The sequence below is a fragment of the Rhinoraja longicauda genome, chromosome 26, assembly GCF_053455715.1.
Source record: "Rhinoraja longicauda isolate Sanriku21f chromosome 26, sRhiLon1.1, whole genome shotgun sequence".
NCBI classification, from domain to species: Eukaryota; Metazoa; Chordata; class Chondrichthyes; order Rajiformes; family Arhynchobatidae; genus Rhinoraja; species Rhinoraja longicauda.
Window position 1 is genome coordinate 18441939 of NC_135978.1, and position 25834 is coordinate 18467772.

Genomic DNA, 25834 nt, shown 5'->3' on the forward strand with positions numbered 1-25834 from the left:
TCACGGGGAGAACGTACAAACTCCTTACAGTGCAGCACCCATAGTCAGGATCGAACCTGAGTCTCCGGCGCTGCATTCGCTGTAAAGCAGCAACTCTACCGCTGCGCTACCGTGCCGCCCAGAGATGCTGACTGAACCGCTGAGTTACTCCAGTATTTTGTGTCTTTAGTGTAAACCAGCTTCTGCAGTTCTTTCCTACACATTTTGCCTCCTCCACTGTTGCTGCCTGGCCTGCTGTTTTCCCCATCACTTTGTGTTTTGCTAAAGCAAACGACATGTTGGCCGTCATTACGAAGGGTTTGGAGCTTATGAATAGGGCAGTTTTGTTACAGTTGTACGGGGTGTCGGTGAGGCCATATCCATGTTACTCAGCATAGTTTTGGTCCCCTTACCTAAAAAGGGAGAAGGTGGCATTGGAGTCTGACCAAAGGAGATTCACCAGGTTAATTTATGGATTGGAAGAATTGACCTATTGAGAGAGGCCAGATAGTTTAGGTCTGTATTTCTTTTGACGGTTAGAAGAATGAAGAGTGACCGTATTCAAACATATTAAATCCTAAGGGGGATTGACAGGGTGGATGTTAAGATGTTTTCACGAGTGGGAGATTCATGATCAAGGGGGGCATAGCTGCAAATTAAAGTGACATTTATTTGAGACGGGCGCATAGACATTTCATCCCTCAGACACTCCAGTGAATTTCTGGAATTCTTTGCCTCAGAGGGTGGTGTAGGCCAAACCATTAGATACATTTAAGGTGGATGGAGGTCAATATTTGAAAAAACAAGGAATTGAGGGTTATGGGGAGATGGCACAGAAAGGGAGTGGAGGCGAGCACAGATCAGCCATGATCATATTGAAAGATAGGTAGGGTAGGCTTGAATGACCTGGTGGAGCCCTCTTTTTGTGTGTTCTTGTGTTTTGGGCCTGGGACCCTTCTTCAGAACTGATTCGTTTACTGTCACCGGGAAGGTGGGGGAGGGGAGGAGAGGATGGGATAGAACGAGCCATGGGAATATCTCTAACAGGGTGACACCAAATGAATTATGTGTGGCATAGAACAGTAATGATTGACTGGAATGACATGAGGTGAGAAGCAGAGCGTAACAGTGACCCTAACCTGGGTGGGCAACGCTTTGTATACATGTACATAAGTTTGTGTTTGAGGTTGGAGGAGGTCATCGGTTTCATTGAGGACGGAAATAAGATTTCAACATTTGCCCTCCACATAACATGGATTCAGCGTAAACTGAGTTAATAATGACCTGCCATGCATTGTCCTTTCCCCCCCCTCCCACCCCCACTCTTCTAGCTTTCTTTGCCCCTTCCTCTGCAATCAGTCTGAAGAAAGTCACCTAGCCAAAAAGTCACCTATCCAATGTTCTCCAGGGATGCTGCCTGACCCGCAGAATTACTCCAGCATTTTGTGTCTTTCCTTGGTAAACCAGCATCTGCAGTTCCTTGTGTCTACTAATAAAACCTGGTTGTTCTTAGAATAAATAAGGAGTTATTTTTCAGAGCTGTGAAATGGAAATCCTCACTGCGGATGCATTTTGAAAGTTGCATTACTGCTGACTTAATTTCAAGGGAATTTTACATCTAAAAGTCAAGTGCCGGAGAGAGGAAAAATCCCACCAAGGAAATGAGAAGACAAATTTCCCAACTTTCAAGCTTACAGCACTGTTGAGCTAGCTTTGACTAATCAAATTCTGTCTCTTTTAGTGTCCACAGTGGGATTGAACCAGAACCTTTAGCCAAGATCAATGGCAAATTTCTGCTGGGCTGTACTCCACATTAAATGAGATTAATAAATCATTTACTAGCTTATTCTGCTGGTAATTAAATAAACCTCCTACCGCTCAAATCTTATAATAAATAAAAGGTTCAAGTTCAAATATATTTCTCTAATCTTAAAATTAAAAAATGTAGCTGGCACTGCTCCATTGCAATGGTACGTTAATAAATAAGTGATCAGCCTGGCTTAAATTAATAGTTAATGACCATGTCCTGACCTTAACTCTCCAAATTAAAATTCTAAAAAAGTAAAAAGCCAGAGAAGGTTTGCAAGCAATTCATGAATATTAGATGAGTTTCATATAAAATAACCTGCTGCATTAGAAATTTCTCCAGAAACTTATTCCAGTACAAATCTCTGTAATTATCTCCGGGATTTGGACCTCGAGTTTCGCTCTTGTCCCGAAAAATTCTGTCTTGCAGCTTTCTGCATCTAAGCATTGGCAGGAAAAGCAAGGATTATAAATGGAGAGTCGGTACCTAATCTGCAAAGGAGCAGTCTCTCTCTCTCTCTCTCTCTCTCTCTCTCCCTTCTCTCTCTCAATAATCTCTAGAGAAATTATTTGGTTTGAAAATCTTCTGGTGAACCATCATTATTCTGCCTGATGCAAATTCTTCCTTCCTCACTTCCCTTTCTTCTTCTCTTGTCATGTTGTTTCGCAGCACACTGAATGTGCTTTGATTTCTTATCTAATTTGTCCAGACCAATGTCCTCTGGTACATTATTCCACTCCTTGTCATCTCCACTGTGTTCCATTTCCTGCCTCCTCTTATCTGTTCCTCTCCCTGCCCTTCCAATGTGTTCCTCTCCATGGTCCTCTAATGTATCCATCTTTTCGCCCCTACACCATGCAAGGGAGATGATCTTCTCCTTCTACCATTTTTGCTGGGTTAGTGTTGATCATTCCTATTCATCAGTTTAGATTAGCTGCACTCCTGTGGGAAGCTTGTTGGATGTGAGTTGATATTGCAGTGAAAAAGATTGAGATTAAAGTTGAAACAATGGCAGAGTCTTCCTTGGCCCCAATCTGGAGTGGGATTAGCTCCATGATATCATCATGTAGCAGGCATGAAATATATTTCTAAAGGCAGGCAATTTTGAGAGGTTTCGTGTCTATCACTCTCCATTGAAAGCCTTTGTAAGGTCAATGAAGAACAAAGGTCAGAGATGAGGATAGGGCATTGAATGTTGTCTGCATAGACTTTGGCAAAGCATTTGACAAGGTCCCTCCTGGTGGACTACTCCAGAAAATTAAGCTACATGGGATCCACAATGAGTCGGTAGGTTGGATATAAAACTGTCTCAATTAGAGTAGACGGAGGGTAGTAGTGGAGGAGCGTTTTTCTCACTGGAAATCTGTGACCAGTGGTGTTCAGCAAGGATTCGTGGTGGGACCTCTGCTGTTTGTAATATATATATATATATATATGATTGATCCAGAAAAATTATGTCTGACCACTAATTTAGCAGGTGACACAAAAATTGATGAAGTTGCAGTTAGTTAGAAAAGTTATCAAAGTACGTAGCAGGATATGAATCAGTTGAAAATATAGAGAGATACTAGACCAAGTTGGGCCCAAACCTCTCCTGCATTGGTGCAGCACCCTCTCCTTCCCCCCCTCCCCTCCACCCCCACCCCCACCCCCTTCCCTCCCCTGCCCTTCCCTCCACCCCCCTCCCCTCCATCCCCCTCAATCCCCCTTATCCTCCCTCCTCCCCCTCCCTCCCTCCCCCCCCTCCCTCCCCTTTCCTCCCTAGGAGATAGATTGAAACTTTAAAATGTGAATAACTTTAAAAATATAACAACGATTCAATGAAACTTCTTCCATTAGCACCAAAGGGACGACGGTGAGTAAGGTGGGCCTAAAATTGTCGCACTATCGTGTACCGTTTTGGCTGTAGTTCAGGAACAAACAAACAAACAAACGAGAGTATTAGTATATAGATGACCTGAACATATGGGACTAGTTTAGAGGGGGCATCTTGGTTGGCATGGATGAGTTGGCCCAACAGGCCTGTTTCTGTGCTGTATCACTCTATGACTATATCTAATTTCTTTAGCTACTTGTGGTGGGACTATCAAGGGTGTAGGAAGGAACTGCAAAAGCTGGTTTAAACTGAAGATAGACACAAAAAGCTGGAGTAAGTCAGCGGGTCAGACAGCATCTCCGGAGATAAGGAATAGGTGACGTTTCGGGTTTGAAGAAGGGTCTCGACCCGAAACGTCACCTTTTCCTTTTCTCCAGAGGTGCTTTCTGACCCGCTGAGTGACTCCAGCTTTTTGTGTCCATCTAGGACTATCAAGGGGATGGATTTGTTTGCCCACCGGTAGGCAGGGGATGAGAGCATCAACTGTTGTATTAAGATTAGTGTAATCTCTCAAATTTAGATAGGTTTTGCACCACAGAATAAGGAATCTCTTTGGTTTTTTCATTTACTAAACATTCCTGGTCAATGTTTTTGGCAGTGGCAATATCATTATAGGTCCATTGTAAGCAGAGGGAGGCAGGGACAGACCAACAGTTGGAACGGTATCTCTTCCAAATGTCTGACGTACACATGTGCTATGTGGACTTTACTGCAGAAAGCCGAAAATTGTGCCTTGTGACAGTAGGACAAATGGAAAGGAATGGATCAATGCAGTAGTTAATGATGAAAGGGGAATTAACACCAAGATTTGCCTCCTAGCTTATATTAGCGGACTGGATATTGTACGGAAAATTTAATCAAATAAAATCAGGATCCTAATTAAAACTTAATATATCAGTTCCCACACAAGTTCTGATGTTATTCAGTAGGTGTTCTTCAAATACTCAACACAAGACCTTGAAATGTAATCAATGTTTCTTACGTTGCTTTTATCCACAATGATCAGAGGCTGCAATCATTCTTCTCAGTGCTTCCACACCTTAAAAAAAAAAAATCCTTAAACAGAATCCCAAATTTCCTGGAATTCGATGAAATTTCCTGAAATTTTCAAAAATGCTTCCTGCGTGCTATTTGTTGGTGTTTATCTTTCGCGGGCGCGCGTTAACAACACAAAGAAGAACAAGGCAAAACAGATCTGTGTAACTGCACCGTATCTGCCTGTTTCTGTTACTCACTTGTACAGTGTTATGCAAGGCATTATGAACTGTGCACATATACGATGTCGCCTAGCCTGCATGGTATGCTTATTGTGTGTTCAGTGCAGTGTGTGCCTGGAATACAGTGTCACAAAGAACTCAATACATCAAGGGTCATTGACTATGTTCACTTCAGTCTCTTTACTGGTCTTTGGTTCAGACACTTTGTGCAGCATGCAGCTACTGTACAGTACATGTACAGGGAAATGAACTTTGGATTGTATGAAAGATGAACTGAAAAAATAATACATTTCATAACTCACCAATTTAATTGCAGAACTCAGCCATGAATTTCCTGCAGAGTTCAGCTGCCCCTGCATTATCTGCATTAGCCTGCATCCCGGCATGTTGTTTGAGCATGTCCTTGCAAGGATCCAACTGTGCAGCTTGCAGCTGTCCTTTCTTCTGAAATGTTAGTTTTGTTAACAGCAGCCCAAGCAAGCTCTCTTGTTTTAGATTTGTCCTGTGGTCATTCGTGATCAGTTTGAGTTGGTTGAAAACCCGCTCAACAGCAGCATCTGAGAAAGGAAATGACATAAACACATTGATTATTTTGCTCAAATTTGGGTGCACTTGGTTTCCACAGGCATCTTTCTGTGTGAATACTCCTCTCCAATACTCCTGTACTGATAAGCTGCCATTCAAAGTGGGGTGCATGGAGTGTGTTCTCCATTCTGTGTCAACATCTTGAACTGATGCAACTTCATCCAGGTAAGGCAGTTTTTGGTACAATGGTGCCAAGGATGGTATAGTCAGATTTTATGCTACTGCTGGGTCTAGACATTTCAGGAAATCCAGTTCTGAAGATTACCAAATCTGTGCTAGAACTGTTTCACGCATTCCATGAGAAACTGTTTGCAGTGATCCTGGAACAATGGGTGGTTTTCCCCAACATTGTCACTAATACTTTGAATTGTGCTTGGGGTCTTTACCCCAGGGTACACTTTACATCGTGGTATGTGATGTTCTTCAACATTCACATCGAGTTTTAAGGGGGTCACACATTCTGACATGTGACAGCTCCACAAAATCTGATGAAAGACCCACCAACAACTGTGAAACGTCATGTTTGATAACATGCAGAAGAGGAACCTCACTCTGGAAGAGTTTATTGAATGAAGTGAGTCTGCCAAGGTGATATGACATAAACTCAAGGTATGCCAATGTGAGCATATTGGTCAGGCTCTTCAGGATTGAGTCATTTGTACGTTTAGGATCTTCAATTGCAACCCCTTGGAAGCAGTTTTAGAGCTTCATACTGTTCTCGTATTCAGTCTACGCACATTTTCATTTCCGACTCGCACAGCTATCTGGACTACACTTCTTCCCACCCGGTCCCCTGCAAAAAGTCTATCCCCTACTCCCAATTCCTCCGTCTACGCCGCATCTGCGCCCGGGATGAGGTGTTTCAGACTAGGGCTTCCGAGATGTCCTCGTTTTTCAGAAAACGGGGCTTCCCCTCCTCCATTATAGATGAGGCTCTCACTAGGGTCTCTTCTACATCCCGCAGCTCCGCTCTTGCTCCCCCTCCCCCCACTCGCAACAAGGACAGGATCCCCCTTGTTCTCACCTTCCACCCCACCAGCCAGCGGATCCAACATATCATCCACCAACATTTCCGTCACCTACAACAGGACCCCACCACTGGCCATATCTTCCCATCCCCTCCCCTCTCTGTGTTCCGCAGAGACCGTTCCCTCCGCAACTCCCTGGTCCACTCGTCCCTTCCTATCCAAACCACCCTAACCCCGGGCACTTTCCCTTGCAACCGCACGAGATGCAACACCTGTCCCTTCACCTCCCCCCTCAACTCCATCAAAGGACCCAAACAGTCTTTCCAGGTGAGGCAGAGGTTCACCTGCACCTCCTCCAACCTCATCTATTGCATCCGCTGCTCTAGATGTCAACTTATTTATATCGGCGAAACCAAGTGCAGGCTCGGCGATCGCTTCGCTGAACACCTGCGCTCGGTCCGCATTAACGCAACTGATCTCCCGGTGGCCCAGCACTTTAACTCCCCCTCCCATTCCCAGTCTGACCTCTCTGTCATGGGCCTCCTCCAGTGCCATAGTGAGGCCCGCCGGAAATTGGAGGAGCAGCACCTCATATTTCGCCTGGGCAGTTTGCGGCCCGGTGGTATGAACGTCGACTTCTCCAACTTCAGATAGCTCCTCTGTCCCTCCCTTCCCCTCCTCCTTCCCAGATCTCCCTCTATCTTCCTGTCTCCACCTATATCCTTCCTTTGTCCCACCCCCCTGACATCAGTCTGAAGAAGGGTCTCGACCCGAAACGTCACCCATTCCTTCTCTCCCGAGATGCTGCCTGACCTGCTGAGTTACTCCAGCTTTTTGTGAATAAATCAATTTGTACCAGCATCTGCAGTTATTTTCTTATATTTTATTATTCATTGAAAGCCACCTGGTTTGTCCTGCCCTGAGGATATTATGATTGTCTATGTCAAAGAAATCCTGGAATTCTCTGAAAGCATCACTGTGACGACATGCGGAAATGAGAGTAAATGCTCCTGTACAAGTCCTCCAGTGACGTTGGTAGCTTCAACGAAGCATGAGATGCACACAGATGAATTAAATGACTAAGAATTTCATTGTTATATATTATTCTCATTATTATTATTATTATTATTATTATTATTATTATTATTATTATCAGCAATATATAAATCCTCCTTTTTGTTTGCCACTGCACCTGAGACAGTACACAGGGAAATAATTCTCTCTCCTTTCCTGAGGGAAATTCCCAGCACTTACAGTGCCAGGATTGCAAATTCTGCCAAATTTGAGATAACCTCTCATAATAATGCAACAAGGGTATGATACAAGTAAATTAAATGGCTTTGGACAGACCTTATTCCCAGGCCATTATAAATTACTCAGCTTCTGAAATGTCTCCTATTGTTCTGTTCAAACATGGCTGATTGTATCACAACTCCATTCTCATGACTCCACACTCTTTTATACTCTTACAAACCAACATTCATTCATCTGTCTGGAATAGTTCCATGTTTTAACCAATCTAACAGTGTTTTTAAATTTTATTATATTGTATTCATGGATTCATTTCATTAGTTGCTAATGAATAAATTAGTAGCACTGCTGTTTGTGTAACCTAATCTTTATGCAAAACACAAAGTGCTTAAGGAACTCAATGGATCAGACATGTGTGGAGGTACTGGGCAGGCGACCTTGAAACCCTTTAGTCTTTAAGATGGGGTTGTCTTGTTCTGTATTCTCTGTCAGAGGAACCTGTTCTTTAAATCCACCCAATCAAATCACTCTATTAGTTTAAACACCTCAACTGCATCCGACATCTGCCTTTTATTATCTCAAGGCAAATCTAACCATTTTTGCAACCCCATAATTTGACATTGAAGCCCCAGTACCATTCTGGTGAATATGTGCTGCAACCTGTCTGAAGCCAATATTCTGAGCAGCCGAACTGAACGAGACCTGAACATGATGTGAAAAGGATGTTTCCACTTGCGGGAAAGTCTAGGACTAGAGGTCATAGCCTCAGAATTAAAGGACATTCTTTTAGGAAGGAGATGAGGAGAAATGTATTCAGTCAGTGGGTGGTGAATCTGTGGAATTCATTGCCACAGAAGGCTGTGGAAGCCAAGTCAGTGGATATTTTTAAGTCAGAGATAGATAGATTATTGATTAGTACGGGTGTCAGAGGTTGTGGGGAGACGGCAGGAGAGTGGGGTTAGGAGGGAGAGGTAGATCAGCCATGAGTGAATGGCGGAGAAGGCTTAATGGGTTGAATGGCCTGATTCTCCCCCTATCATTTATGAGCATATGATTAAGTACAAAAATAACCCATTAATCAAAAGTTGAAGTTCAGGACAGGTTGTATTCTCCGAGACCATGATCATCTTGGAAACCGCAGAGACTGGGATTGCCCTAACACAGCCTCAGGACACAAGAAGGAATAGGAAACATTTTGTGACCTTGGCAGAACAAATTCATAAACCAACGACTGCTTATAAATAAACGGGAACAGAAACCAAATAGGCTTCCGATAGCCTTGGGGACAATAGACAATAGACAATAGACAATAGACAATAGGTGCAGGAGTAGGCCATTCAGCCCTTCGAGCCAGCACCACCATTCAATGCGATCATGGCTGATCACTCTCAATCAGTACCCCGTTCCTGCCTTCTCCCCATACCCCCTCACTCCGCTATCCTTAAGAGCTCTATCCAGCTCTCTCTTGAAAGCATCCAACGAACTGGCCTCCACTGCCTTCTGAGGCAGAGAATTCCACACCTTCACCACCCTCTGACTGAAAAAGTTCTTCCTCATCTCCGTTCTAAATGGCCTACCCCTTATTCTTAAACTGTGGCCCCTTGTTCTGGACTCCCCCAACATTGGGAACATGTTATCTGCCTCTAATGTGTCCAATCCCCTAATTATCTTATATGTTTCAATAAGATCCCCCCTCATCCTTCTAAATTCCAGTGTATACAAGCCCAATCGCTCCAGCCTTTCAACATGCGACAGTCCCGCCATTCCGGGAATTAACCTAGTGAACCTACGCTGCACGCCCACCATAGCAAGAATATCCTTCCTCAAATTTGGAGACCAAAACTGCACACAGTACTCCAGGTGCGGTCTCACCAGGGCCTGGTACAACTGTAGAAGGACCTCTTTGCTCCTGTACTCAACTCCTCTTGTTACGAAGGCCAACATTCCATTGGCTTTCTTCACTGCCTGCTGTACCTGCATGCTTCCTTTCATTGACTGATGCACTAGGACACCCAGATCTCGTTGAACTCCCCCTCCTCCTAACTTGACACCATTCAGATAATAATCTGCCTTTCTATTCTTACTTCCAAAGTGAATAACCTCACACTTATCTACATTAAACTGCATCTGCCATGTATCCGCCCACTCACACAACCTGTCCAAGTCACCCTGCAGCCTTATTGCATCTTCCTCACAATTCACACTACCCCCCAACTTAGTATCATCTGCAAATTTGCTAATGGTACTTTTAATCCCTTCGTCTAAGTCATTAATGTATATCGTAAATAGCTGGGGTCCCAGCACCGAAACTTGCGGTACCCCACTGGTCACTGCCTGCCATTCCGAAAGGGACCCATTTATCCCCACTCTTTGCTTTCTGTCTGTCAACCAATTTTCTATCCATGTCAGTACCCTACCCCCAATACCATGTGCCCTAATTTTGCCCACTAATCTCCAATGTGGGACCTTGTCGAAGGCTTTCTGAAAGTCGAGGTACACCACATCCACTGACTCTCCCTTGTCAATTTTCCTAGTTACATCCTCAAAAAATTCCAGTAGATTTGTCAAGCATGATTTCCCCTTCGTAAATCCATGCTGACTCGGAATGATCCCGTTACTGCTATCCAAATGCTCAGCAATTTCGTCTTTTATAATTGACTCCAGCATCTTCCCCACCACTGATGTCAGACTAACTGGTCTATAATTACCCGTTTTCTCTCTCCCTCCTTTCTTAAAAAGTGGGATAACATTTGCTATCCTCCAATCCACAGGAACTGATCCTGAATCTATAGAACATTGAAAAATGATCTCCAATGCTTCCACTATTTCTAGAGCCACCTCCTTAAGTACTCTGGGATGCAGACCATCAGGCCCTGGGGATTTATCAGCCTTCAGTCCCATCAGTCTACCCAAAACCATTTCCTGCCTAATGTGGAGTGTTGCAATAAACACATGTGACATAATAACAAAAACAAAATGAAATGATTTGATTAATAGCCGGTGGGAACTTGGAAATCCAGGTGAACTGGCTGTGTCTCCATACCAAGAGCTTTGTGGGGAAAGGTCACTGCACACTGGGCCCAGTGTAAAAACCTTGGAGTCAAAGCTCATGGAATGTAGGTGATGCCACGCTGATACACAGCAAATGTAAATATGGTAACAAATGGAATGTTGTATTTCTTTATCCCTTACTGTTGAACAGAAAGAGTTTGAAAAAAAACTTTCATAAATTAAGAATTTTCAGGACATTCAAGGAATTATTCCCAGATCGATCAATTAAAATAATTCTTGTCGTGGAAAGCCTCCTACATTTTTTTAACCAATTGTACAATGAGCAATTCTGCAATTCCACAAACTATAAACGGTGATATGTGAATGTACGTATATGAAAATGCGATGTCCATGGAGGAGCTGCTGATGCTGGTTTCAATCAAAGACAGGCACAAAAGGCAGTAGTAACTCAGCGGGTCAGGCAGCATCTCTGGAGAAAAGGAATAGGTGACGTTTCAGGTTGAGATCCTTCTTCAGACGCATGAGAATTTTATGATTTTTGCAATAGAAACAACACAACTCTACAGTTCCCTTCCATGAAGTGCAATTTACAGGTATGTCATTAACAACTTCATATTTAATAGTGGATGGTAATTACAAATATTTTGCATCAAAGACCACAGATGCTAGACGTTTAGGTTGAAGGTTGAAGAGCTCTGGGAAATGGTTCTGGGGCCTGATGCCTGGAGTTGGGCACTGGGCCAACGAGTCACAAGGGCCACAAGGGCCCTAGGGTCTGGTGCTCAGAGTTTGGGCATGGAAACACCAACTGGGACAGGTGATTGGACTTGAGGTCTGGGACTTGGAGCTGGGGCCTGGAGTCTGGGATCTGGGGTGAGGAACTGGGGCCTGGAGCCTGGGATCTGGGGCGAGGAGCTGGGGCCTGGAGCCTGGGATCTGGGGCGAGGAACTGGGCCCTGGAGCCTGGGTTATGGTGATGGGACATGATGCAAAACATTCACAAAGGCCACTTGCTCGGCTTCCAGGACAGTCTCATTAATAGGACACTTCCACTAGCTCCCTTCCACCAGGATGACGAGTGGGTTCTAGCCTGCTCTGGGCTGAGGTAGTGGACCAGGCCCAGGGCCTCACCAGGCCCTGATTCCAAAGTCAAGCCTGTCTAGTGGCAGGGAGGTGGCAAACGGCCCAGAGAGGTGTCCTCTCCACAAGTTGCAGGAGCAGGAAATTGACCCTGATCCTCCTGCCAGTCCTGGAGAGAGAGACCAGACACAAAAAGCTGGAGTAACAGCAGGACAGGCAGCATCTCCGGAGAGAAGCAATGGGTGACACTTTGGGTCGAGATCCTTCCTCAGAGGCTGTTGCTCTCCCGGGGGCCCAACTCAACCCAGTTGGACAGTAATGCTGTGGAGGTCAGCCACAGGAAAGCTGTGATCCCACACAACGCCTGGAGAGTGGCTGGAACTGTCAAGCCCATTGGACTTGGCACCCTGGAACAGACCTGGTCATGCGGGTGAGAAACTAAGCTCTTCTGCTCCAGTGTCAACATTCACAGGTACCAACCACTGTGCTTTCAAACCAATACCTTCACTGCACTGAGATGAGGAGTTTAAGGCTGCACTCTGGCCAGCTGGGTGGATGTGGCTATTGTCACCTGCCCCATGTGTTGACAGACCGCCCGGGTCCATTGGTCTCTCTCAGCACCACCTGGTGAATGTGATGCCTCATCCACTCTCGTTGTTTGGCTGCTCAGCTCTCCACAATCTGTAGAGTTCTCCAAGGCTCACAACACAGCAATAGGGAGAGTTGGGATTTGCACCATGTTCTCTGCACAGTAGGATGCACAGTCTGTATGCGTAACATTAAATGGCCCTCCCCTGGCATTATCTCTCACTTTATCTCTCCTCCACCTTAGTTATCCTACAAGTTTCACTGTCGTCCTGCTTAGTTTCACTGTCTGTATCCACTCGTTGTCACTTCTTTCACAGCCAATATTGAACCGTTGTAGGCCCCACCTTTCCGTGATCATCGTTGCTGGCTTTGACTTGTTATTTCTATACCTTTCATTCGTCGGTTCTTTGTGCCGTTTCTTACTTCTAGTTTCCCTCTCCCCTGATTCTCAGTCTGAAGAAAGGTCTCGACCCGAAACGTCACCTATGCCTTTTCTCTAGAAATGCTGCCTTACTCCAACATTTTGCGTCTACCTTTAGTGTAAACCAGCATCTGCAGTTCCTTCCTACACAATATACACCACATCACTGGTTCACCCTCATCCATTCTGCTAATTACATCTTCAAAATACCCTAATAGATTTGGCAAACAGGATTTCCCTTCTGTAAATTCTGTCCAGTCAATTATTTTACAAGTACCATGTTCCCACTTCCTTATTAACGGATTCTCAGTTTCCCTACAATTGATGTCGTGTGTCTGTGACTCACTCAATTGAATAGTGCTGAGGTGATTAGACAGAGGCAGAGCTATCAACATAAAATCCTCAATTGAAGGCAGTAATTCCCAACTAAACAACACAGCCTGGGGGGGTCAATAATGTGTCAGAGATGTGATACAAACCCATTTTTAAAGTTAGACCATTTTGTTTCCTCCATTAAACAGAGAAATTATCTCATATCGTCAGTTTAGATATTTACACATGAAATTATGGTTAGGTAATCATTTAAATTCAGCCAATTATGAATTCACTCAGTTTCTCTCCTCACTGTAAGCTGTACTGAACACCATGGAGGTTTCTATTCAGGCTGGGGTCACCATTCTCCAGACACTCAACTGGACAACTACATGTACGTAATACTGTAGCGACAAGAGCAGATAGGAAGGAGAATCGGTATCCTCAGGTGAATGAATGAATACTTTATGGTCACATGGGGTAAGTCACAGAGAAATTTGTGCCAAGGTATGTAATAGTTGCCTGTGAAGGGTGCTGAGTTACTAATTCTCCCCCCTCCATCACGGCGGTGCCCCCTCGCTGGGTCCTCCATTGTCCATTGTTCTACCCCCCCTCCATCACGGCAGTCCCCCCTCGCTGGGTCCTCCATTGTCCATTGTTCTACCCCCCCTCCATCACGGCAGTCCCCCCTCGCTGGGTCCTCCATTGTCCATTGTTCTACCCCCCCTCCATCACGGCAGTCCCCCCTCGCTGGGTCCTCCATTGTCCATTGTTCCACCCCCTCCCTCACAGCGGTTCCCCCCACGCCGGGTCCTCCTTCGTTCCTTCTCTCGGCAGCGACGTCCTGACTTCACGTGTCCATTTTGACCGTCGGTCGGCGCCATCATCGACTGCCGACCTCTCCACTCTCGCTGCCGGGTCCTCTCCTGAATCCTCCGTGGCACCGACCCAGGCCCCAGCCGCGGGCTCCGCCGGCTGCAGGCTCTGTCGGCTGCTCTGCTGATCCGTGAGGCCCCAGCCGGGCTCCGACCCGGACTTCTCCACGGCCCTCCGGGAGGCATCGAGATTGCGGCGCCTCGATAAAAACCTCTGGCTGCATTCCCAGTCCCAGGAAGCCTTCTGCCGCGCGGCCCGACGGGAAGCTTTGACTCACCTCATGACATTATAAATACTATCCTCCAGCTCTAAAATACAACTCAGGCACATGATGGAATACACCCGAGTTTCCCAACATTCTTAAGACACAGGACACTGTCCGGAACAAAGTAGCCTGCTTGATAAACACGCCATCCATCATCATAAACATTAATTCCCTCTACAATAGGCTCATGGTAGGTACAATGCTCGTCTTCTACAAAATACACTGCAGTTATTCACGTAGTCTACTCTGACCGCATCTCCCAAACCTGTGGCTTCAACCACCAAACAAACGACCAGGGCAGCAGTGTGACGCAGTAGTTAGAGCAGTTGCGGTACAGCTCAGAGACCCAGGTTCGACCCTGGCCTCGGGTGCTATTTGGGATGAGTTTGAACATTTTATCCTGTGGCTGAGTGGGTTTCCTCTGGGCTTTCTGGTTTCCTTACATGTCCCAGAGTCTTGTTGGTAAGCTAATGAGTCACTGAAATTTGTCCCCGATGTAGATGGGTGGCAGGGGAATCAAAGGGGAATTGATGGGAACGTGAGAGAGAACAGAGGGCAGAAAAACAAGAGACCGCATGGGGCGGGACAACATGATGAGATTTCTTTGAGAGTTAAAACAGACTGGGTGGCCTGAATGGTCTCCTTCTTTGTTGTGTGAAGTATGAACTCAGGCAGAGGGTAAGCTACCACCTGCAGATTACCCTCTAAGGTATATACCATCCTAACCTGGGAGCATATTGACAATAGACAACAGATAATAGACAATAGACAATAGGTGCAGGAGTAGGCCATTCAGCCCTTCGAGCCAGCACCACCATTCAATGTGATCATGGCTGATCATTCTCAATCAGTACCCCGTTCCTGCCTTCTCCCCATACCCCCTGACTCCGCTATCCTTAAGAGCTCTATCTAGCTCTCTCTTGCTGACTCCTCATCTTCTCTGCACCTCATCTGAACTAACAACATTATAAGACCTTCACCAGAACCTTGAGAAGATGTCTGACCACCACCTTCTCAGAGGCAACTGGAGATGGCCAATAAATGGCGGCCTTGCCAGCGCAGCCCAGAATCTGAGAAAACAATTATATTTTTTTTCCTTGCTTTCTTTTAAAGGCATAATCATCCTATATATCCCTGATCACTACCCAAGCAGGATATTGTAAATTAATTACCAATTTTTCGTGAGATTCTGGTTGAAATCAGACCTAATGCCAACCGAGGGAAATGGCGCCCAATACTGGTGACAGTTTGCGTGCTGGCCACAGAAGCAGATCTACAAACTCGTATCACAATCGCTCCGCACTCTTAAATCTCCATTCCGATACATTGTAAATGGATCGATTGTAATCATGTGATTGTCTTTCTGCTGACTGGTTGGCACGCAACAGAAAAGCTTTTCACCGTACCTTGATACAGGTGACAATAAACGAAACTGAGCTGAAAAACATTTTAACGGAGTGGTTCACCTTCCAACTGCTCAGACATGATGGGACCTGAAAGGACGCAAATCGCTGGAAGAACTCAGCAGGTCAGGCAGCATCTCTGGAGAACATGGATAGGCGACAATTCAGGTCCAGGCTCTTCTCCAGGCTCCTTTTGTGGCTTTGTGTGTATTAACCAGCATCTGCAGTTCTTCGTTTCTATACCATGGGACTTGCTTCATTTTAATCTTCATTCCACCCAATGCAACATGTAAAAATCTAGTCACACATACAGAACGATCATACAGGAAACGATTGGAATGGACAATTTACTATCACCAGTTTCAGTTTAGTTTATTTCAATTTAGTTTATTGTCACGTGTACCGTGAAAACAAGCTTTTGTTGCGTGCTAACCAGCCAGCGGAAAGACAACACATGATTACAATGGAGCCATTCGCAGTGCACAGATCCATGAGAGGGGAATAACATTTAGTGCAAGGTAAACCCAGTAAGGTCTGGTCAAAGATAGGCCAAGGGTCCCCGATGAGGTAGATAGTAGTTCATGAATGCTCTCCGGTTCCAGTAGGATGGTTCATTTGCCTGATAACAGTTAATGGATGAATGAATGAATGAATGAATGAATAAGTTTATTGGCCAAGTATGTGCACATACAAGGAATGTGCCTTCATATTTTCATATTATTTCATATTTCAGATACAGCGCGGAAACAGGCCTTTTCGGCCCACCAAGTCCGCACCGCCCAGTGATCCCCGCACACTAACACTATCCTATAGACACTAGGGACAATTTTTACATTTACCCAGTCAATTAACCTACATACCTGTACGTCTTTGGAGTGTGGGAGGAAACCGAAGATCTCGGAGAAAACCCATGCAGGTCACGGGGAGAACGTACAAACTCCTTACAGTACAGCACCCGTAGTCAGGATCGAACCTGAGACTCCGGCGCTGCATTCGCTGTAAAGCAGCAACTCTACCGCTGCGCTACCGTGCCTTGGTGCTCCGCTCAACACAAACATACAGTTAACAATTAAGAATAAAGCATAAACACATCAAAACAATAAGGATACAACATTATGGTCTAAACATGTGGGTGAAAATAAACCAGGGCAAAAAAGAGACTTTGGTCATTGAGTAGAACTACTACTCGCGGAAAAAAAGCTGATTTTATGTCTGGCTGTGGCTGCTTTGACAGTCCGGAGTCGCCTTCCAGAGGGAAGTGCTTCAAAGATTTTGTGGCATGGGTGAGAGGGGTCAGAGATGATCTTGCCCACTCGCTTCCTGGCCCTTGCAGTGTACAGTTCGTCAATGGGGGGGAAGGTTGCAGCAAGAGCAATCTGCCCAACAGCACCCACTACTTAATTTACATTAACCTCCAATTTGACGACATTGAAAAAATCATTCACGCATTCATTTCCTCCCGCCTAGACTACTGCAACTCCCTATACACTGGGATCAGCCAATCATCCCTGTCCCGCCTACAAAACACCGCAGTGAGACTCCTGACGGGTACCAGTAAAAGGGACCACATCACCCCGATTCTGGCCTCTCTCCACCGGCTCCCAGTACAGTACAGAATCAACTTCAAGCTCCTATTCACATACAAAGTCTTAAACGGGCTTGCCCACCCCCCCCCCCCCCCCATATCAAAAATCTTCTAACCCACCACTCTTTCTCCATGTCCCTCAGGTCGGCCGATTTGGGGCTACTCACTATCCCACGGTCTAGGCTTAAGCGCAGGGGTGACCGCGCTTTTGCGGTTGCAGCTCCGAGACTGTGGAACAGCATCCCTCTCCCCATCAGAACTGCCCCCTCCATCGACTCCTTCAAGTCAAGGCTCAAAACCTATTTCTACTCCCTAGCGTTTGAGGCCCTCTGAGGGGGCGCTGTGAACTGTTTATGTATGTGCTGTTATGTTTGTGTGCCATTGTATGTTCGTTTCTTAGTTCCTGAACTGATGTACAGCACTTTGGTCAACGTGGGTTGTTTTTAAATGTGCTATACAAATAAAATTGACTTGACTTGATCAAAAAAAGGCGTGTTTCTGCCTGATGGATCCCGTGCAATCAGAGTCAAAATCAATTGGTTGCCATTGTTATTGCTGGTGTGATCTTGCAACATGAGAACAAAGTCATTTGTTTTTCTTCCAAATCCCTTTGAAATCTAATTACTTTAATTCAAGTGCAAACCCAGCAAGAACTCTCACAACAATCCAAAGACAATATTATCCAAGGCAGACTGCTCCACAGTTTGCACCACGATAATTGAGTTCATCATAAGATTGCAAACTAATTACTGATGAGGAAGGCCAGCTGGCTCAGTCTCAAAGGATGCCATTTGTACGTTAGCTGCAACTCTTCCTTTTTCCTTGCAGAATGATCGGTTTTCTCCGAGATCTTCGGTTTCCTCCCACACTCCGAAGACGTACAGGTAAGTAGGTTAATTGGCTGGGTAAATGTAAAAATTGTCCCTAGTGGGTGTAGGATAGTGTTAATGTACGGGGATCACTGGGCGGCACGGACTTGGTGGGCCGAAAAGGCCTGTTTCCGGCTGTATATATATGATATGATATGATGATGATAAGATCTCTCACGTCAAACTTATGTACTAATAGCAGTTTGGCTTCCAAGCCCCTTTCTGCATGCCCATATATTTCTAGTTTTTAACTCTGAAGCATATTTCTGACATTTGAATTTGTAGGTGATCCATTCTAACCATTTCATACAAAGTATTCTTCACTAGGACCTTTGTACCAGATCTCTCACCAGTTCTTTCTAGTCTTAGGACCAAGTTAATTTGTGTTGCCTATTCTTTTCCAGGCCTGGGTATCATTGAGGCAGGAATTAGGAATCTCTGCTTTAAAAATGTTATTTACAGTGGGTGGAAATCACATTCCCACTTTTTCCGATGCTCTGCAACAAAGTCATATCTATGTGACTCAATCTTCCAATACCTCAGTATATTTCACTTTGAAATATTGGTTGGAGGAATCAAAACTTCTTAAAATCTACAAGTGCAGAAGGAGACTTATTGTGCTCATTCTGGATCTTCCAAAGATCCACCCACTTAATTGCACTCTGTTCTCTTTCCCCTGTAAATTCTTGCTCTTCAAATATTTATTCTGAATATTATAAAAGCTGCTGCTAAAAATCTGAAGGAAGGACATTCTTGCTATTGAGGGAGTGCAGTGTGGGTTCACCAGGTTAATTCCTTGGATGGCGGGACTGACATATGATGAAAGAATGGATCAATTGGGCTTATATTCACTGGAATTTGGAAGGATGAGAGGGGATCTTATAGAAACATATAAAATTCTTAAAGAATTGGACAGGCTCGATGCAGGATAAATGTTCCCCATGTTGGGGGAGTCCAGAACCAGGGGTCACAGTTTAAGAATAAGGGGTAGGCCATTTAGGACTGAGATGAGGAAAAACTTTTTCACCCAGCGAGTTGTAAATCTGTGGAATTCTCTGCCACAGAAGGCAGTGGAGGCCATTGCACTGGATGTATTCAAGTGAGAGTTAGATATAGCTCTTAGGGGTAATGGAATCAAGTGATATGGGGAGAAAGTGGGAACAGGGTACTGATTCTGGATGATGGGCCACGATCATATTGAATGGTGGTGCTGGCTTGAAGGGCAGAATGGCCTACTCCTGCACCTATTTTCTATGTTCCTATGAAGGCTATGCAATCCAGATCACAAATGCCAGAGGGAGGCTACACTAAAGCCCACACACTCGTCCTTCTTGCGACAACCCTCCTCCTGCACTGCCTTTTCACTGTGGGAGTCATGCACATGGACACACTGTGCCTGACATCACCAATGTTTCCATCTCCATGTTACTAGATTGGGGGGCACTAAAATGCACACTCCTCGGTCTATTCTGGGAAAGACCCCCTTCACCAGGTCTTTTGTGTACAGTTGGAGCGTCAGCCACACAGCACACTGCCCTCACTACAAGCTGCCCTGGTAAAGAGGCTGTGGCCCATCTCCTTGCAGAGGGGATGCCTGAGACCGAGGGGACTTGTTGAAGTTCAGAGTCATAGAGGCACACAGCATTGAAGGCCCGCTGAGTCAAGCTGCCTACATCAAACCCATTTTTTAAATTCTTGCCCCGTACTCATCAATTACACCCAGATTATTACAGCACTCACTGGCACAATCAGGACAATTTACACTGGCCACTCAACCTATCCTCTTTAGGATGTGGGAACAAACAGGAGAACCCAGGGATCATCCGCGTAGTCACAGGGAAGATGTGCAAACTCCACGAGACAGCACCGGAGGTCAGGATCGAACCCGAACTGCAGGAGCTGTGAGGCAGCCGCTCTTCTAACTGCCCCCAAGATGCTGGTGTGGGAAGCAAATTATGGAGCGACTCATCAGCCAGAGCCGCAACATCACCCGGATTGTCCGACGTTGAGGTTAATATTTTCTGTTAAATGTTATTCTTTCGCATCTGCATGAAGTACAAGAGTTTTGCAGTTCCCTGTGAAGAGTTAAACCTATAATTTTGTTCCAGGGCTTGATATTCTGCCGCAGGTGATTGGAATACATTCAGATCGCTGCGCGCTTTAGCGATGCTAATAACAGCACTCGGCAGACAGATGCAGGAAGCAGAAGATCAAGGCTCACCCGTCCAATTCCCCACTCGCACCCATCCAATCTCAGGCACTGCCAGTATAAATCAGCATCTCGAGTCTGCAAACCCTGCACATTGATCGGTGCCCTGCACCACACCGTGGCCGGCAGGCTGCAGTCCCCCTGAGCTGAACCAGGCTAATGCTATGGGTTTTACTAAATGGAGATGAAATGCAAGGGAATGACCTTCTGAACCATCATCAGGCCTCATTTAAAAACAGGGGAAGATTAAAGCCAAATAGCTGCCCAGTTTCCACTCTGGTGGGACCCTGAGGATGCCCGTCATGTCCAAAGTTACTGCAGCAATTTATTTGTGTATTAATACGGAACCCCAGGCACTGCCTCAAGGAGCTGAATACTAAACTGTAGTGTCACGACCCGAACTGCTTGCCGGATCGCAGAGAAGGAAGTCTGCAATGACTCCTAATGCTTGACATTTAGTTTGTCACTTGCCGAGAAAGAATGGAAGGACTTAGATTTACAGATCACCTTTCACAACTGAATTCGAGAAATAGCATTCAGACCCAACTTGGCCATGATATTAACATGAGAGATCATGGCAGCCATTTTGGGCATAGCAGGCTTTCACGTACAGCAGTGAAATAAAGCTGTTTCACCAATGTTGATTGAGGGATAATTTTCAGCAAGGAAACGCAGACAATCTTATCTTTAAACTTGACAGCACAGTGTTTAACTGTAAGCCTCAGCCCATTTCTAATGGTGGGTAACTGGGAGTAAAATCAAAGCCTTTAATGAGACCTCATGCATTTGGATCACTAAGTTAATTTCCATATTCAGCATCGACATTCCCCTCTAATTTGAAAAGAGGCAGAACACAGCTGAAGAATCCAAAGTAATTTATTACCTTGAGCACATGCTCGAGCAGCTAAATCACTTTATTTCAACAATGCTGTACACACACGAGTATCTCCTTGTTAGACATTGATACATACGGCTTAACAAGATACCAGTGTGCATCATCAGGTTCCAGTCCCACCAGCCAGCCCAAGGCTTTTGGCATCTCTGCTTTTACTCAAACCGGATGTATCTTTTCCTCAAAGACAGACACAAATAGCTGGAGTAACTCAGCGAGACAGGCAGCATCCCTGGAGAGTAGGAATGGGTGATGTTTCAGGTCGAGACCCTTCTTCAGACTGAAGGTTCTTGACCTGAAACGTCAACCCTTCATTCTCTCCAGAGATGCTGCCTGTCCCGCTGAGTTACCTCAGCAATGTGTGTCTATCTTCGGTGTAAACTAGCATCTGTAGTTCCTTTCTACACATTGTGTCTTTTCATCAATGAACTGGGGACCAAACACATCGAGGCTATGAAGCGGATGGAAAAAAAGAGATGAACAGGAATTTTGTTCACTATCCAAGTAGAAACTATCCCTGGGTAACAAATGGGTTCCATAAGTCAATTTTGTCCTTAAATCAGAAAATACACATAAATCACTGAATATGCTATTATAATGATTGGCAGTAAAAAAAAACACCAGACCAATTGGGATGAAAAAATACTAAAAATGGAGAAAGAGGAAGCTGGTTCTGCCTCTCATTCCCCTTTCCCCTGAATTTCAGTCTAAAGAAAGGTCTCGACCCGAAACGTCACCTATTCCTTCTCTCCAGAGATGCTGCCTGACCCACTGAGTTCCTCCAGCTTTTTGTGTCTATCTTAAGATAGTTCCGCTGTTGGTTGGATTGAACGTATGTACATATTTTAGCCTTTTGAATTTAATGATATTATGAGAGCTCATTCACATGTAGGGGTTTCCATAGGGTCAGGCATCTATAATCCATGAATGGCCTGTAAATGGGTAAGTAATTGCTTACAGTACGTAAGAGTGTGTACTGGTAACAGTGGTAAATGTTAAGTGATAGTTTACAGGGAGGTAGGAATTGCACAGATTGGAATTCAATTTTCACTTCGTTCATTCATAGGATGGGGCATTGTGGACAATGTCAGACTTTATTGCCTCCCACCATCCCTGCACCTGACCCCCTCCCCACCATCTTGAACTGCTACAGCTGATCTGATAAAGTGCTCCTAACACTGCTGTCAAGGAAGGAAGTACTGGTTCCTATTGCACCAGTCCCCCTCGTGTTCCATGTTGGAGAGGCTGAAGGTGTATACAAAGGAATTATTGATCAGTTGCCGCAGTGCATTTTGTACATGATGTGCGTTGGGAACAGTGGAGAGAGAGATGGAAGGGATGGCAATTGTAACATACGTGGCTCCTGTAAGATTGGGTGAAAACCCCTTTCATGACTGTGAGTCGTACGTTTAGGGAGAAAATGGCTCCCTCTATGTAGAAGCTGCCTGCTTGCCCCTGTGCTGTACCACATGGCAGGGATAGGAATAGCCTTAATGATATACTCATCAGGAGGACTACTTTATCCTGAACGGTGGTGAGATTAATATCTGTTGTCAGAGCATTATTCATCCAGGAAAGTACTCCATTGTGCTACCTAATATGTGCCTTATAATAATAATAATAATAATAAACATTTATTTTTTATAGCGCTTTTCCAAATGCTCAAAGACGCTTTACAATACAGTCAAGACATAAAAACAAACAGACGAACTATCCTGACGGAGAAGCGGCGAACAAATAGCGCCAGCGTCCTCTCACGTCAGGGTCCGGCAGTAGACAATAAAGAACACAAGACACACAATTACAATTTTAACACAAACAGCCATGACAGTGATTGCTCCAGGCACACCCTCACTGTGATGGAAGGCAAAGAAAAGTCTTATCTCCTCCTCATTTTTCTCCCGTGGTGCCACGAGGCGATCGAGGCTCCCGACTTTTGAAGCCCCCACCGGGCGATGGAAAGTCCCCAGGGCCGAGCCGAGCAGTCCGATGAAGGTCCTGAGCCCCCACCGGGCGATGGAAAGTGCCGCGGCCAGGCCACGCAGGGCGATGAAGGGCCTGCGAGCGGGTCAATCAAACCTCGCGCTTCGGGGCGGTCGAAGCTGCTACGGCTGGAGCTCCCGAAAGCCGGTCGCCAGCCAGGGACCTGCGAACTCCCGATGTTACGGTCTGCAGGGCCCACGGCCGAAGCCTCCGAGATGGTAAGTCCAGGCCCTGCGACCGGAGTCTTCAAGGTCGATCCCAGCTGGAGGCCGCCGACTCCACGGTGTTAGGCCGTAGCGCGAACGGAGATACGACACGGTAAAGGTCGCATCTCCGTTGAGGAGGAGATTGGAAAAAAAGGTTTCCCCCACCCCCCCACCACCCCCCACATATACAGAGTTAAAAATAAATCAAAAAATACATTTAAACGATAACAAAAGACAAAAAACAAAAAAAAGACAGAGAGCTGCAGAAGCCACGCCCACGCCTTGTAGATTGTGAACATGCTTTGGGATATCAGCAAGCGAGTCCCTCAACACACGACTCCCAAGCCTCTGGCCTGCACTTGATGAAGCAATTGAAGATGGTTGAACCAAGGGCACCATCTACTGAGTAGGAAGGAACTTAGCATTCTCTGTTCCCAGCTGTTATCAGGCAACTGAACCATCCTATCACTGGAGAGTGGTCTTGACGTACCATCTATCTCATTAGAGACCCTTGGACTATCTTTAATCGGATTTTACTGGACTTCATTTTGCACGAAACATTATACCTTTTAACCTGTATCTGTACACTGTGGACAGCCATCATGTATTGCCTTTCCACTGACTGGGTAGCACACACCAAGAAAGCTTTCCCCTGTACCTCGGTACGCATGGCAATAGATTAAACTAAACTAAATCAAACTATCATCTTTGGGAAGAAGGGTCTTGACCCGAAACGTCACCCAATCCCTCTCTTCTGAGATGCTGCCCGACCTGCTGAGTTACTCCGGCATTTTGTGAAATAAATACCTTCGATTTGTACCAGCATCTGCAGTTATTTTCTTACATTATCATCTTTGGGATGTGAGAGGAAACTAGAGTATGCGGAAGAACCCCCTTGGTCACAGAGAGAATGTACAAACTCCGCACAGACAGCTGCTGTGGTCAGGATTGAACCGGGCTGCCTGGTGCTGTGAGGCAGCAGCATTAACTGCACTGCAGCACTGCCCTCTGCAGCACCTGAAGCTCCAGCATTTTACTATATCTCCACTATATCTTTTTTGCAGCAAAACCAAACGTTTTCTACTGAAACCTGATGCCGCATACTGCATTGGAAAAGAGCTATGTCAGCATGCTGGGTAATGTTTTGCATGCGGGGACCATCTAACATTGGTTATTAAATTTAAAACCTTAAGTCGTGTCAAGTTTTTCTTTTCTAATTCCCTGTACAGTTACATGACATATAGGAATTAGTGCAGGAAGAAACTGCTGGTGTTGGTTTAAACCGAAGATAGACACAAAAAACTGGAGTGACTCAGAGGGACAGGCAGCATCTCTGGAGAGAAGGAATGGGTGACGTTTCGGGTCGAGAGGTCTGAAGAAGGGTCTCGACCCGAAACGTCACCCATTCCTTCTCTCCAGAGATGCTGCCTGTCTCGCTGAGTTGCTCCAGCTTTTTGTGCATGTTGGAATTATACCGTATATACTTTCCTGTACTGGCTCTATTACTTTGGTTTTGCAGATCCCAGCTCCTCTCCCTTCATAGACTCTTGGTTTATCTTCAGTCCGATCCTCTGACCCCACTTTTTCCCAGAGGTCTAGACTCTCCAGGAGTACCTCGGCCTTTTACTTCACTGGAAATGGAAATCAAGCGAGATGCCTGACAGCTTATTGATCGGATATTATAATAATAATAATAATAAACATTTATTTTTTATAGCGCTTTTCCAAATGCTCAAAGACGCTTTACAAAACAGTCAAGATATAAAAACAAACAAACGAACTGTCCTGACGGAGAAGTGGCGAACAAATAGCGCCAGCGTCCTCTCACGTCAGGGTCCGGCAGTAGACAATAAAGAACACAAGACACACAATTACAATTTTTAACACAAACAGACATCACAGTGATTGCTCCAGGCACACCCTCACTGTGATGGAAGGCAAAGAAAAGTCTTATCTCCGCCTCATTCTTCTCCCATGGTGCCACGAGGCGATCGAGGCTCCCAACTTTTGAAGCCCCCACCGGGCGATGGAAAGTCCCAGGGCCAAGCCGAGCAGGCCGATGAAGGTCCTGAGCCCCCACCGGGCGATGGAAAGTGCCGCGGCCAGGCCACGCAGGGCGATGAGGGGCCTGCGAGCGGGTCAATCAAACCTCGCGCTTCGGGGCAGTCGAAGCTGCTACCATATTGTCCGAATGTGACCCATCTACCACTATAGCTTTGAGATCCTGGACCATCAGGAAGAGGAGGAGGTCTTCAGCTCCTGAAACCTGAGCTGCACTCAGTCAGATCACAGCTGATCCAAACCTTCACAACACCAGCCCATCTTCGACCCATATCATTTGCTGGCCTTCTAATCGACACAGCCTTTGGCAAGAGAGAGATGCATCTTTCTACTACCCGCTAAGTGAAACATACTGCTGCCAGATTTAGTTCTAAAGCAGCCCAGCTCAA